The sequence below is a fragment of the Peromyscus eremicus genome, chromosome 5, assembly GCF_949786415.1.
Source record: "Peromyscus eremicus chromosome 5, PerEre_H2_v1, whole genome shotgun sequence".
In the NCBI taxonomy this organism is placed as follows: domain Eukaryota; kingdom Metazoa; phylum Chordata; class Mammalia; order Rodentia; family Cricetidae; genus Peromyscus; species Peromyscus eremicus.
In genome coordinates, this window is record NC_081420.1 from 88,820,797 (window position 1) to 88,835,420 (window position 14,624).

Consider the following 14,624-nt stretch of genomic DNA (forward strand, 5'->3'; position numbering starts at 1 on the left):
GTCTTGCTAGGGCCGGGCAGTGGTGGCGCACGCCTTTAATCCCAGCACTCGGGAGGCAGAGCCAGGTGGATCTCTGTGAGTTCAAGGCCAGCCTGGTCTCCAAAGCGAGTTCCAGGAAAGGCGCAAAGCTACATAGAGAAACCCTGTCTCGGAAAACAAAAACAAAAACAAAACAAAACAAAAAAGTTGTCTTGCTAGGTTTTTTTTTTTTTTGTTGTTGTTATCTCAGTGAAAAGAAAAATAACTAATACAGTCATGAAAGTTTGAGAGTCTAGCTGTCGATTAGGTTAAAAAAGACTGAAAATGGATGGCAAGTATTGGTCCCTCAGATGCCAGGCATTGTGAGGTGTCTGCCTGCTCTCCTGTGACCTCTGTGTCACATTCACACCTGCTGTAAGGATTGGAAGCTGGATGCTCAGTAGCCACATTTTCAAGTTATTCTAGAAGGAAGTGGCATATTCTACAGGTGTGCTCATGTGGAGCAACCGGCATTCAAGCTGAGGTGCATGTTAGGGCTGAGGGGGTGAGGGAGCAAGGCCCCAGCGGTGGGCTGGGTCTACTCAGGTACTTGGTTATGTCAATCATAGATGGAAGTAAAAAGAAACAGTAGGTTTGGAGGACAAAAGAGGTGCTGAAAAGTGTTCAGCAGACACCCGTTCTCATGGCAGATGGTGGCCTCTCAGACCCGGATCTCTCTGGTTCCCTGCTCAGGCAAAGTCACCCATTCACATCACCCTGAAGTACTGATGCTAGTCTCTCTGTCAAGACATAGTCTTTCTTTATTTGGTAGTTTTTGGGCACAAAGTTTCACTATGTAGCCCTGGCTGGCCTAGAAGTTGCTGTGTAGACCCAGGCTGGCCTCACACTCAGGGAACTGCCTGTCTCTGCCTCTCAAGTGCTGGGATTAAGGGGGTATGCCACCATACCCATCCTAAGACATAGTCTTCCATATATGTCCAGACTTAGATGACTTATTTAACCCAATGTGTGGGCTGTAGATGATCAGTATGTGGTAGTTTGAGTGTAATTGGCCCCCATAATCCCATAGGGACTGGCACTATTAGGGGGTGTGGCTTTGTTGGAGTAGGTATGGCCTTGTTAGAGGGTGTGTGTCACTGTGGGGGTGGGCTTTGAGGTTCCTTATGCTTAGGATATCGCCCAGTGCGTCAATTGACTTCCTTTTGCCTGCACGATGTAGGACACTCAGCTATATCTTCAGCACCATGTCTGCCTGCATACTGCCATCCTCCCCGCCATGATGGACTGAACTTGTGAACTGTACGAGAGCCACCAAAATTAAATGTTTCCTTTATAAGGGTTGCCATGGTCATAGTGTCTCTGCACAGCAATAAAAATCCTAAGACAGGTACCTATGGCTTTAAGGGGTAGAGCACAAAGGACAACCAGGAGGAAGAGGCCAGGCCGGCACCCAGCTCAGGGAAGGGAAGATGAGGATACTTCCTCCAGAGAGCGGTTGTCTGCCTTGCTCTGTCTCCTGCTCATTGTGCCCTGTTCGCAGGTGCACATCTTGATCCCATGAGCTGCTGAGGAGTGAAAATTTTCTGTCTCTGCATTCTTGGCAGCAAAATAACATTCAAATCTTCCTAGAACAATGTCCCTGCCCTGGTGCATCAAGTGCAGACAGAGTAGAAGAACTACTGAACACCCATGGACACACATGTCTGTTGGCTTCCTGTCTGTGTTTGTCTTCTTAGATGAGTGTGGCTCCCCCACTCTGAGAAAAAACAGTTTCTCTGCTTTTGTGCCTTCCTCCTGGAGTGGTATGGGAGCATCCCCTAGCTAGGGCTCGGGCACTTATAACAAAGGGCAAGGGGGAATCCTCTCACTCATGAACTCCAGGCTAGCCTGGGCTACAGCATAAAACCCCATCCTAAGACAAAACAACACAACAATAACAAAATAAAACCTAATCAAACAAAAATATCAAAATGCTGGGGCTCGGGACATGGCTTAGTTAGTAAGGGGCTTGATGGACAAGCGTGAGGACCTGAGTTCTGTTCCCGGAACCTCCGGAAAGATGCTGGACATGGCACATGCACTTATGATTCCCGCTGCTGTGAGGCTGAAGGCATAGATGGATGGATTCCTGGGGCTTGCTGGTCAGCCAGCCTAGCCAAACTGGCCAGTTCCAGGCCAGTGAGAAACACTATTACAAAAAACCCCCACGAGGCCAACCTCTGGCTTCCACATGCACACATGTGCACACATACACACAGCACACACTCACACTGACACACACACACACACACACACACACACACACACACATCTCTAGGGCTGGGGAGACACCCCCTCACAGAATCAAGCTTCTGAGACGTGTCATCACAGATGGCAGGTAGGGAATTTTGGAAGGTGAAGTTGACAGCAAAGATTTCACATGATCCTTTTTTACCTCAAAATGGTTTTGTAACCACCGGAGGAAGGGGCCTGGTTGGCATCTAGTACCTGAGATCTGCTAATGAGGTCACAGAGGCCTTAGAGCATTGTGTGCCTAGTGCTTGGCTTGGTTTCCAGCCCATGATGGGAGGGCCTCTGATAAGTCTGATAAGGACTTGGGCCATATAAGACCGGGGGCTGGAATTTGGCAATGTGAATGGAGGATCAGTTTAAAACTGCTGTGTGTATAAACAACATTTGCAAGGCAGTTGGCTGCTTTATCAAGTTAGGCATTGTTGTAAGTTCTCTGTCTGGGTCTATGGCCCCTCCAGACTTGGGTTGTTGGCTGGGCTTACACTACCAGGCATGAGCACCTTCCCCTGTCCTGTGAAGGGGGCCTCAAATCCAACTGGAAGCCAGTAAAGACTGTCCAGTCAAAGAACAGGGAGGGGTTCATGGGGTCCTACCACTTACCTCTGAGCTGTTTGCTGCTGATGGACTGTATGAGACAGAGAATTGCTGTGACTGGGTGCTGAACCCACCGGGCTACAGTGGCTAGCCCCAAACCCACAGACAGAGACTGTCCTGGTTAATCTCAGCGGGTCACAAAACAAAATGAAGAGACATGAATATGAAAGAGAGATTTGTGTGGGTGGGCAGACAAGTGGTGGGGAGGTGGGGGTGAGACTAATCGATATGAATTGTGTGTATGTGCAAAACTGTCTAAAAACCAATGTGACTACTACTGCTTCACTACTACTACTACTACTACTACTACTACTACTACTACTACTACTACTAGCAATAATTTAAAGAAACCTGCTGGCTCTCCTTGGGAGATGACAGACAAGCCAGAAGCCTGGCTATCTCAGAGCCCGTGGTCTATATTCACACCAGCAGAGGACAGTGCCTGATGACCCAAGAGAGGAAGATTATGAATCTGGAAGGGCTTTCTCTTCGGATGTTATGAATAGGAGGGTTTTCAGAGAAAACAAAAGTGTGTTTGCTAAGTAGACCAAGTACTTCCCTCTCACAAAGGAGGCGTGAGTGTCATTGCCAAAGGGAAATACAGGGTTGTGTCTATGGCTCACCCACCATTCCAGGAACTTGCCTAAAGTTGGCCCCTGAGCCTGTCAACACTCCCGTAGGGAAGAGGGCTCAGGAGCTCTCACCACTTTCTGAGGTTGATAGGAAGTTGCTGGTTGCTGGGGAGGAAGACACGTTTTCTTCAGTGGTGTAGTCACTTGTAAGTTACACATGCTCCTGCAAACCACCTAATGGCACTCAGTGTGTCACACGCACACGAAAATTACATTGAAGTTGGCCCCTGAGAAAGGGGATACAGTGACCTGTCACTTCTCAGTGGCTCTGAGAAACTTGAATTACAGGCACAATGTGTCCATTGCCTGTAGCACATACACAGCCTATTTGGTGCCTAGTGGAGCTGGTGCTGAGTGAAACATGACTGACATCATCTAGAAGAGGCGGGGAGGGCTTGGTGGGGAAGTTAAGCTGGGTTTGAAGGGGTGTGTAAGAGTTCCCCAGGTAGGCAAGGAAGGGAAGAGCAGATGGACTGAAGGAACACTAGGAATGAAGGCCAGAAAGTGAGCAAGGTCCTTCCGTGTTTGGGGAATGACATGTTGGGCAAGAGTCTGGAGCACACACGACAGAGGAGGCAGACATGGAGGAGGCAGACAGTGGAGAGCTTGGAGTTAATGTACTAGGCAAGTTGGGGATAGTCACATTTCTAAATAGGGGAGGATACTATGGAGGACAGAGCAAAGTTTTAGAGGAAATGGGAGGGTGGGGATCGTTAAGTCATCCAGGAGAGAGAGGTGAGGGCACAAAGTTGACAGAGACCTTGAAGGTGCAGGGCAAGGGAAAGAAGAGACAGGCCAGCGCAGCTGCTGGAAAACACTTGATGGGGACAAGGGGCACTTACCCTGTTAGCAGACATATGGATTTCCTCCAGCTCAGTCTTTGTCCCTTACGAGACACCCCCAGCTGGTGGCCCAGGTAAGCCTAGCCCCATCAGAAATTGGCCAGATGTATTTCTATTGAGCCAACAACAGGGCCCAGACACATTTTACACTTAGACTTGGCTCAGACCAGGAGTAAAGATCCAGTAAAGTTCAGTGTCAGGGACCCTCATTTTGCTCATAGACCACGTAACGAACAAGACATCACTGATCTTGGAAATGATACACAAGGCCTGAGAATAAGGATCAGCCTCGGGCCTTGCCAGCTCCTCTGTGGAGATAAGGGGATTTTTCTCTCCACCATTCTTCAGTTTGTCTGTACAAGAAATTAATATTTTTAAAGGCCACACTCCCGGCTTCATTTGTCATCTTGACAGCTTCTGAGATGCAGATGGATTTTTGCATTGGACTGGTTTTTTCCCCTCTTGTTTTGGGATGATTTTCATTTTTTTCTGCTGGCACCTATGCACAGACCAATGCATACCTCTGCAGAGAGCTTGTGGGGCAGGAGATTTGTTTAAAATAGGAGCTTATTTCACTGGACATAGGTGACCCTGTTTCCTGCCTGAGCTGGATCTGGAGGTAAATAGACAGATGTGTGTTGACAATCCACTTACTGGATGTGGATGGTTGTGGTACAGAGTGGTATTGTCTTAGTCAGTATTCTATTGCTGTGAAGAGACATCATGACCACAGCAACTCTTATGAAGGAAAGCATTTAATTGAGGCTTGCTTGCAGTCTCAGAGGTTTAGTCCACATGGTAGCATGCAGGCAGACATGGTGCTGGAGGAACTCAGAGTTCTATATCCAGATCCACAGGCAGCAGGAAGGAGAGAGAGAGCCACTGGGTCTGACTTGGGTTTCTAAAACCCCAAAGCCCATCCCTAGTGACACATTTCCTCCAATAACGCCACACCCACTCCTACAAAACCACACCTCCTAATGCCACTCCCTAAGCATTTAAATACATGAATCTATGGGATCCATTCCTAACCAAACCTCCACAGGGACTAACCAGGGCTTTAGGGGGATTTACAGTATTAGAACTCATGATGACTCTGGACATGGCATGACTACTGCTCACATCAACTTACAGCAGCTGTGGTTACCTGCACCAGACCTGTGTGAAAGCAAGCCAGTCAAAAGTCCAGCATGCGTGGGGGAGGGTACCCCAAGGCCACATCCCTACAGGAGGAGCTATTGGCAGCTGTTGAGGGAGGGAGAGCCACTCTCCTTTGGGGACATGACTACTGGTTGGTTGTTCATGTCCCAGTAGATGGCTACATACCCATATGCATACGGGCAGCACTAATTTGCCTCATAATTTTTAACAACAAAAACAACAACAAGAAAGAGGGCATGCAGTTGGGAGGGTGACAGGCTGGAGAGCACTAGGGGATGCTGGAGGGAGGTAGTAGTAGATGGATATGATCAATATACACTGTCTAAATATAAGAAACACTCAAATATTATTTAATAAAAACCTATCTCCAGACATTTTCTGGTTCACTTTAAATTTAGACAGGTAGGTATACCACATGGCTTCTCTTTTTGCCATTGTGATGTATTTATTTACAGAGGGTATGGTCCATCATGGTGGGGAAGGCATAGTGGAGATCAGGGTGTGGGCAAGTACAGGTAGGACTTCACATCTCCATAGAACAGGAAGCAGAGAAGGGATGTAGCAAGGCCCTCAAGACCCAACTTGCCTGGTCCTAAGCCTTCTGGTTAGGCTCCACTATCTACATGGTTCTAGAGCAGTGGTTCTCAACGTGTGGATTGTGATCCCTTTAGGGGTCAAACTACCCTTTCACAGGGGTCACATATCAGATATCCTGCATATCAGATATTTACATTATGATTCATAATAGTAGCAAAATTACAGTGATGAACTAGGGGTGAAATAATTTTATGGTTGGTGTCACCACAACATGGGGAACTGTATTAAAGGGTCACAGCATTAGGAAGGTTGAGAACTCCTGGTCTAGTCTCTCCCACAACAGCACCACTGGCTGTGTCCAATACATAAACCTATGAAGGACATTTTACTTCCAAACAACAAAGAATCCACTTCTGTTTTATAAATCTTATACCACTCTGACATTGTCTAGCTAAGCTTTAGCAAATGAATCTTCCTGTGCCTCAGTTTCCCTGCTTGCATCCTGTAAACTAAGATGTTCCCCAGTAACAGGGATGCTGTACATTGAAAGAGAATCCATCAATGTCTGATTTAGTCCTTACTGTCCACCCCACCCCCATCCATGTGCTAGAGGCAACAGGGATGCAGAGCTGAGTTGCCTTCATTAGGTAGGCTACAAACTATTAGGGAAGAGGGGCGTGGTTTGATGACAGCCATGATCAGGTGGACTAGGTAGGTGATGGGAAATCACAGAGAGGCAGGCAAGTCATCCTGGGGAGCTGGATCTGCCAGATGCAGTGAGACTGAATCTGAGCTCTGAAAAACAGGCAGGCACTGTCTGAAAGATGGTCGGAAGACTGCAGGGAGCGGCAGGTGAGGGTGAGGTAAAGACACTGAGCCTAGAACCATGTGTTACAGAGATGGCAGGAGCAAATTACCTATGGATGGAGGGAATGTGAGGAAGAGGAGAGGAGACTGGTGGGGGGGGGATGGAGAAGAGCATCATGACAGGGCCCTCTAGGAGCTTGTGGGACTGTGTCTATCTTGGTAACAGACAAAGGCATTCAAACACAGGAAAAAAGGGACCAGATGTTTGTCAAGCCTGAAAAATCATTACACAGTCAACCAGAGACAGGACATCCCATCTGGTCATCTATCCTTCGGAACCAACAGCACTCTAAAGGCAACCCCAGGCTTGCATAGGGGCATGCTCAGATTCCAGGAGCAGCAGCATGAAAAGGTCTTCTGTTTTGTGAGGGTGACTGAAAGAGAGCAGAACGGAGCTGGAGGGCCACCTTTAAGAATGGAGGATCCCGTTATACTGTAAATATGCCTCACGCTGGCTCTCCAGCCCCAGGAGCTCATCACCGAGTGAGGGGAGTGCAGGAGGGGTGGAGAGAGAAGCAGAGGCTCCCAAGTGCAGGCTTCCTGTCTAGGGAAGGGTGACTTTCTTTGTACAGTGACATACAAGCCAGAGAAAGGCAAGAACTAGGCTGCCTATCCCAGGAACGTGTGAGTGTAGCAGACAATGCTTACCTCTCTCTGTACTGTGGGGGAGGGGCAGGTAGGTGGCTGCCACCATCAAGCATTTGAAGGGCTGCCACAACTGGAGAAGACACCACCAACATCAGGTCAAAAGACAGGCACCTCCCAAGTCATTTGGGCAAGTGTCACTGTCCATTGTCCACGTCAGCAGAAGGATCTATCACCGTAATGATTCTCACTCCTGCTCAACAACTCACTCCAGCCCTAGTCTGGAGCACTAAGTGACAGGTGTGACCCAGCAGCGACAGGACCAGAGCTGGAGACTGAAATATGAAGCAGCAGACAGGTGTTCACAAAAAAGAAAACTCACAAGTCAGGGCAGAATAAATGAGCTAAAAGCAGGGACAGAGAGAAAGCCCACAGGTCCCCAAGCATCAGGAACACATGGGTAAACAGAGAGAAATCCATCACCTTCCCCACCACATAAAGACCACATTCATCTCATATCCCACGGCCTTGTCCATTCTCTCAGGGAGTCCTGAGAATTCATCCAATCAGGGAACAGGAGATGAGTTAAACGCCAATAAGCGGAACAGTTTGTGACAAAGAACTCTTGGGGAGCGAAGGGATTTGGTGGGCAGTCCTCCACAACAAAGCTACAAACAGGAGAGCAAAGGACAACAGTGTCGGAGGGGCGGGACTCCCACAGAGGTCCTCTGTCAGGGCCTGGAGGTGAATGGTGTGTGTTTGCAACAGTGCATGGGCTTGGAGAACCGTGGACAGTGTCCAGGAGGTGGTACTCCAAGGAGGCACTTTCAGTCAGAAGCCAAGGTATGAGTCTTGCCAGGCTGGGCCTGTTTCTCTAGAAGATGAAGGTCTGAGAAGGGTCACTGAACTCAGTGTGGAAATGAGTGATGAGTGGCAGACACACAAGAATATTCAGACACCTGGTGGATTCAAGGCAGGGGAGTCATTCAGGGAGAGACTTAAAGGCTCTGAGGAGTGTGTTTATATGAATACATGAGAATGCTTCTCACTGTACAAGTACAATACACACACACACACACACACACACACACACACACACACACACACACCAATGGGACCAGAGAAAACTACTGTTGAGATGCAGGAACATCAGGCAGAGTGGGGGAAAAGCTGTCGTCTATCTCTGTCCACCTTAGCAGACTTGCTTTCTCACCTGTGCATGTACCCAAGAGATCACAAACCTATCAAAAACTACTCTCACCTCTGGCCACTTTAGCCTCGGGCCCCCCTCTATAATACCCCCCATTTCTTATTTCCCTTATCTGGGTTTATACCACAGCCTTACCCACATGCCCTGCTGCTGTGACCTGTGTACACAGTCATCATCCCCATTAGATTTTGAACTTCTGGAAAGGGCACACTCAGTCCAAGTTTGCCTGCCTGGGGGTCTGCACCGTACCTGGTGCATGGGGCCTCTCAGCAACAACACACAGAACAACACGGTTTAGTACCTGATGTTGGAGACTTTGGAAGCACCAGGGATTGTGCTAATGATTCATATATTTGAGCTTAGTTGGCCTCACAACTGCTGTGTGCGGAAAGATCTGCACACATATCTTGCTGAGGAGGAATTAGTCACAAAGATTGCTCATCCAAAGTCATGCCGTGGATGTGAAGGAGAGATGCAGACCGGGATCTGGGTCCCAGAGCTCACACCCACACTAACATCACTGACTAAATAGAAAGATCCATTTCTACTTCAACTGGAAAACAGGGGTGCTGAAGTACCTGGACAAGGGGCAGCAGGAAGGCAGAGAATTGGGTAGGAAGCTGTAGATTGGGGTGGCAGGCTGCTTGGTCTGTTTTATATTGGACGCATGTGTGTTGTATACGTGTGGTGTATGCATGTGTGTGGAGTGCATGCAGCCATGTGCGCATGTGTAGAGGCCAGAAGAGGACATTGGGTGTACTCCTCTGTTGTTCCCTGCCTTTCGCTTTGAGACTGTCACTGAGCCTAGAGCTAGGCTGGCAGCCAGCAAGCCCCAGTCCCCTGTTCCCACCCTACACAGCACTGTGGTTACAGGCATGTGCAAAACCACATCCCGCTTTGCATGGGGATGCTGGGGATTTAAGCTTAGGTCCTTGTGCCTGTGTGGCAGGGGCGCTTACACTGAGCCACCTTCACAGCCCCAGTGGCCTGCTTTTCGAGAAGGTGTGCTATCTAATGTACATCCTTCTAAGAAGTGGTCTCTACAAGAAGAAACCCATTTCAGCTGAGTGGATTCGTAACATGACAGGTACTGCTTCCATTAGCCTAAGCCGTTAGAGTACACTGTTCATCAGTACAGATGGGGCAATGGTCACTACCCCAGAAGACCTCAGCTTAGCCAGTAGGGAATTTTGCTTATGAGAAATGTCAACATTTAAAATCTAATTAGTGTCTCTGCTCACAGTTTCTCTCTCTGGGCTTTACTTTCTAGTCAGTCTTTTTTCTAGGATGCAAAAATATAGCTTCATAAACATTTTAAGGACTGAGGAAAAGGATCAGTTGGTAAAGTGTTTGCCATGCAAGTATGAGGTTCTGAGTTTGATCCCCAACACCCACATGAGCCAGGTGTGGTGGTGCATGTCTGTAATCCCAGCAGGAGGGAGGGAGGCAGAGACAGGTGGATTTCTGAGCTCACTGGCCAGTTAACTCAGCTGAATTGTTGAGCTCCATATTCAGTGAGAGACCCTGCCTCAAAAACTGAGGTGGGAGACACTGGATTTTGACTCTAGCCTCCATTTACTTTTAAAAAATAAGATTTATTTTTATTTTAAGTTGTGGTGTGTGTGTGTGTGTGTGTGTGTGTGTGCGCGCGCGTGTGTGTTGTGTATGTGAATGAGTGACTGGGGAGGCAAGAAGAGGACATTAGATCGATCCTATGGAGCTGGAGTTATAGGCGGTTACGAGCCACCCAACATGGGTGTTGGAAATTGAACTCAGGTTATCTGCAAGCACAGTATCCACTCTTAACTCCCCATCCCAAATCCAGCTTGATATTACTTTTGTTCTAAGTGTCATCTGCCCCAGAGAGACTCCATGTGGGTAAAGCACTGAGACTAGATGGATGCTTCCCCAAGTCCACACCGCAAGAAGGCTCGAGAGGAAAAAAACAAACAAACCATGCAGCATCCTGTCTGAAGCCTCACATCAGAAGGACTGTGTTTCACAGGTTCCTTTTGCCCGCCCACGGGAACTTTACCTGTGCTTTTCAGTCTTCCGTGAAAGACTTTGACAGACTAGCTGACGGAAGCTCCGTATGGAGGGGTTGTTTGTTGTGGATTATGGTTTCAGAGGGATTCCAGCCCATTCTAGCAGGGAAGACAAGGCAGAGCGGATCTACAGACTTGGGAGTGCGTGGTAGAGACCGGCGTGACAGTCAACGAGAAGGAAGACAGTGCGTGACAGGAAGGGGCCACCGATAATACACTGCATGCCACTGCCCCCCCCCCCCAGTGACCCACTTCCTTCAGATAATTCTCCTCTGAGGGGTTCTACAAAGGAGGGAAGCTAGGTCCAAGACATGAGTCTGTGCACACCTTAGACCAAGCCACAGCAAGTGTGCTGGGGAGGAGGCTCAGAGGTTAAGAGCACATGCCACTTGTCTAGGGCAGGAGTTCTACCCCAGCACCCATACCGGGCAGCTCACAACCATCTGTAACTTCAGCTCTAGGGAATCTGATGCTGTCTCCTGGCTCTTGTGAGCATTTGTACTCAACATTCGTATGCCAATACACTCATACACAATTTAAAAAATATTGAAGAAAAGCTCCTAAAGAGTGTTTACCACAATGCAGATCTCAGCGCTCACCCAGTGTCACTCCTGAGCTCAGAGACTTTTGCCTCTTGCTCATCCTAGGTTAGATAACAAAAGTATGTGTGTGTTTTTATTTTATTTTATTTTTGCTAACCCCCTCTTTTTTTGACATTAAAAAATAGCAGACTAGTAGAGCTTAACTCCCTCAAACCCAGAGCTGAGAGTCCTTATTCCCTGCCAAGGAGCCTATGAATCTTCTAGTCCATTCCATTGTTCATTGCCTGGCTACTTCTCAGCATTTGGCTGAGATCAAGTGAAGAATCCTCTACCTACTACCCAGGTCAGAAGATGCCGGCTCTGATCAATTGCTTTGCCATCCAGAGTTCTACTTTTTTCAGAACTTCCACATGCTCCGAAATAAATAAACCCTTCGGAGGCCAGGTTTCCCAGGTGGAGAGCAGTCCATCAATGAGACAGGTGGGGACCTGGTGCTGTCCAGGGTCCTAAGTGGATCTTTCCGAACGCTGCTGTTGGATCTCAGCTATGCAGCACCCTAGCTTTCCTGCGTTCTCACCCGTGACTCTAGACATTTTTAGTACTCATCTCTGCCCTTTGGACATATGAACCAGCATCTGAACTTCATGCTCTTCCTGCAAACACTTGAGTCATAACCCGAGCTGTAGTTTCTTCAACAAGCCCTGTGGAACTGTGAAGCTGTGCTGTGGTTGATGAGACCATCACAGCCACCAGGAGGCATGATTTATGCAGTAGGTACGATGCACCAATGAGAGATGTAGCTACCTCATCTCTCAAAAGGCCCATCACCTTGTACATCGGGCGATGTTATCACCATTGTTCAGGTAGGAAAATGGGGGAAGCTCTGCCTGAGGCCGGTGTAAAATAATGAATTTACGCAGGAGCTTAGGACAGTGTCACGGCCAGGTAAGCACTCGGTAAATCCTCACTGGTGGCAGTTTCTTTTTTTATCCTGTGTGGTTATTGACTTAAATATTGAGCCCCCAATGGGAAGGGAAGGGAAATATATTTTGATAGCACCTCTTCCCTGTCTCTTAGTATCTGTTGAAGCAGAGAAAACTTGAAAGGCTTTTACCCCAAAGGAAGAGAGAACAGCAGTGAAATCAAAAGAGATCTATTGGTCTGGGAGTCGCAGGAAGTTTGAAGGGAGACGGAATAAAAGGAATAGATTGTAAAAGCATCAGCATGCCTTCATGGGTTGGCAGATTTGCTAGACAGGCTCTTCACTTTCTAAGGTAATCTGTTCAGCCCTGGAGGGGGCAGCCTTGTGGACCAGGTGTCCTCACCACGTGACCAAAGCTTATTGGAATAGAGGTGGGCTCCGCCCAAAGTGGAAGCATGATTAAGGTTGTTTCAGTCATCTGCATCTCTGTGAATCTGAAATGGAAATTTCAAGAAACTAAGTAGCAAGGTATAGATGTGTCAACAGAGCTAACTCAGCAAATTCACCTTAAGGCAGAGCACTCTCTGGAAGGCTCCTGGGTCTCCTCCCTGGAGTTAGAGACATGCTAAGGACCTCATGCATGGGACTTGCCAGCTTGCCTCTCACTGGAGTCTGGGGTATAGTCTCTACCTTTTCTCTCAAAGTGGTTAGTTGGGTTTCTATTCCTGAGCATTGGATGATCCTTGCTAAGACCTAAGGGTAACCAGGCAATGGGTACTGGAATGAAATGTTCACTTCCAGGAATCACGTTAAAGAGAAATTGCTTCATATTCACTGGGTAGGAGGTATCAGTGTTGGAGACCACAAGAGAACCAAGAAGGAGGACTGTGTGGATGGTGACTCAGAGGCATGTGGCCTTGTCTACGTATCTGAGGTTCTGTCATGAAGTGAGGATGTAGTTTTTAAAAGAACTGTTGCCTTATCCAGTCACACTGACATACCAAAAGGCATACTTATCCACTCTACACAATGAGGTGAGTTTGCAGATAAGAACACATCCCTGAACTCTGTGTGTTGGTTAATCTTGTGACATCTTGTCAGAGCTGGAATCATCTAGGAGACTCACCTGGGGGTGTCTTTGAGAGCGTTTCCTGAGAATACTAACTGAGGGGAGAAGCCTTGCTCAGAGCAGGCAGCACTTCCCGATGGGCATCCCAGAGATGAAGAAGTCCAGAGAAAAAGAGATCCTGCCTGCCTGCCTGCCTGCCTGCTCCTCTGCCTGAGTTACGTCTATTGCTGCTGCTGCCACTGCCATTCTTTGCTTGCATCAAATTTTAATTGGCCTTCCAACATGGACTGAAGAGCAGCAGCCCCCCCCCCCCCGGAAATCTTCCAGGCCTTTAGTGCTTCATTGGCTCCTGAGACATCTCTACCTGCGAACTGAGTAGCTACCAGACTCTCCGCCTACCCAGGGTGAAGATGCTCATCATTGTTGGATACTCAGGCCCTATCATGTAAGATGACCTAATAAATCCTGTTTACAACATGTTCACACTCCATTGGCTTTGCTTCTCTAGTGAACCCTGCACACAACACCACCGATACAGACTATGCATCACCTGGAAGGGGTTCCTCATATCCTGACTGAGTGATCTGTGACAGAGTCCCAGTATGTAGCACAGGCTGTCCTTGAACCCACAATCCTCTTGCTTTGGCCTCCTATGTGGCTAGACTCCAAATGTACACCACAATGCCTGGCCTCTGACTGCTTTATTTTCTGTTGTTACTGCCTTTTATATACTATAGGAACACGCAGCTAAGATCACCTCCATTGGCAGATGTTTACGTTTGCAATATGGTATTGTTCACTATAGGCATTGCTCTGTAGACCAGACCCCTAGGAGTTATCCACATTGTGTATTTGAGTCTTGGTTCCCTTTGACTAAAGACCCTGTTTCCCTTTCTCCCCAGCTCCTGGCAAGTCCCACTCCACACTTTGCTTCTATAAGCTTGGCTGCTTTCTATTCATCCTGAAAATGGTATCATGCAGTGTTTGTCCTTTTGTGTCTAGATTATTTTAATTAACACAGTGTCCCACCGATGCATGCAAGATTTTAATTGTAATTGCAAATGGCAAGATTTACTCCTTTTAAATGGCTGAATAATATTCCATCTTGAGTACATAAAATGTGCAATATTTGGGCTATTAAGATGGCTGAGCAGGTAAAGGTCCTTGCCATGAAGTCTAATGACCTGAGTTTGATCCCCAGGACCCTCTATAGTGGAAAGAGAGAATCAAGTCTATGCAGTGTTGATACCACACTTGGGGTTTTATGTGGTGTTGAGGATCCAATCCAAGGTTTCAACACATGCAGCAAGCTGAGTCATCTGAGTCATCTCCCCCAGCCATATATTC

At 47.8% G+C, this 14,624-nt stretch overlaps 1 protein-coding gene across 1 annotated transcript in view; it reads right to left on the reverse strand.

Moving 5' to 3' along the window:
- The window catches only part of Cdh13 (cadherin 13), a 971,677-nt gene that overhangs the window by 147,256 nt on the left and 809,797 nt on the right, over positions 1-14,624 (reverse strand). The gene's annotated exons all lie outside the window — the stretch shown is intronic.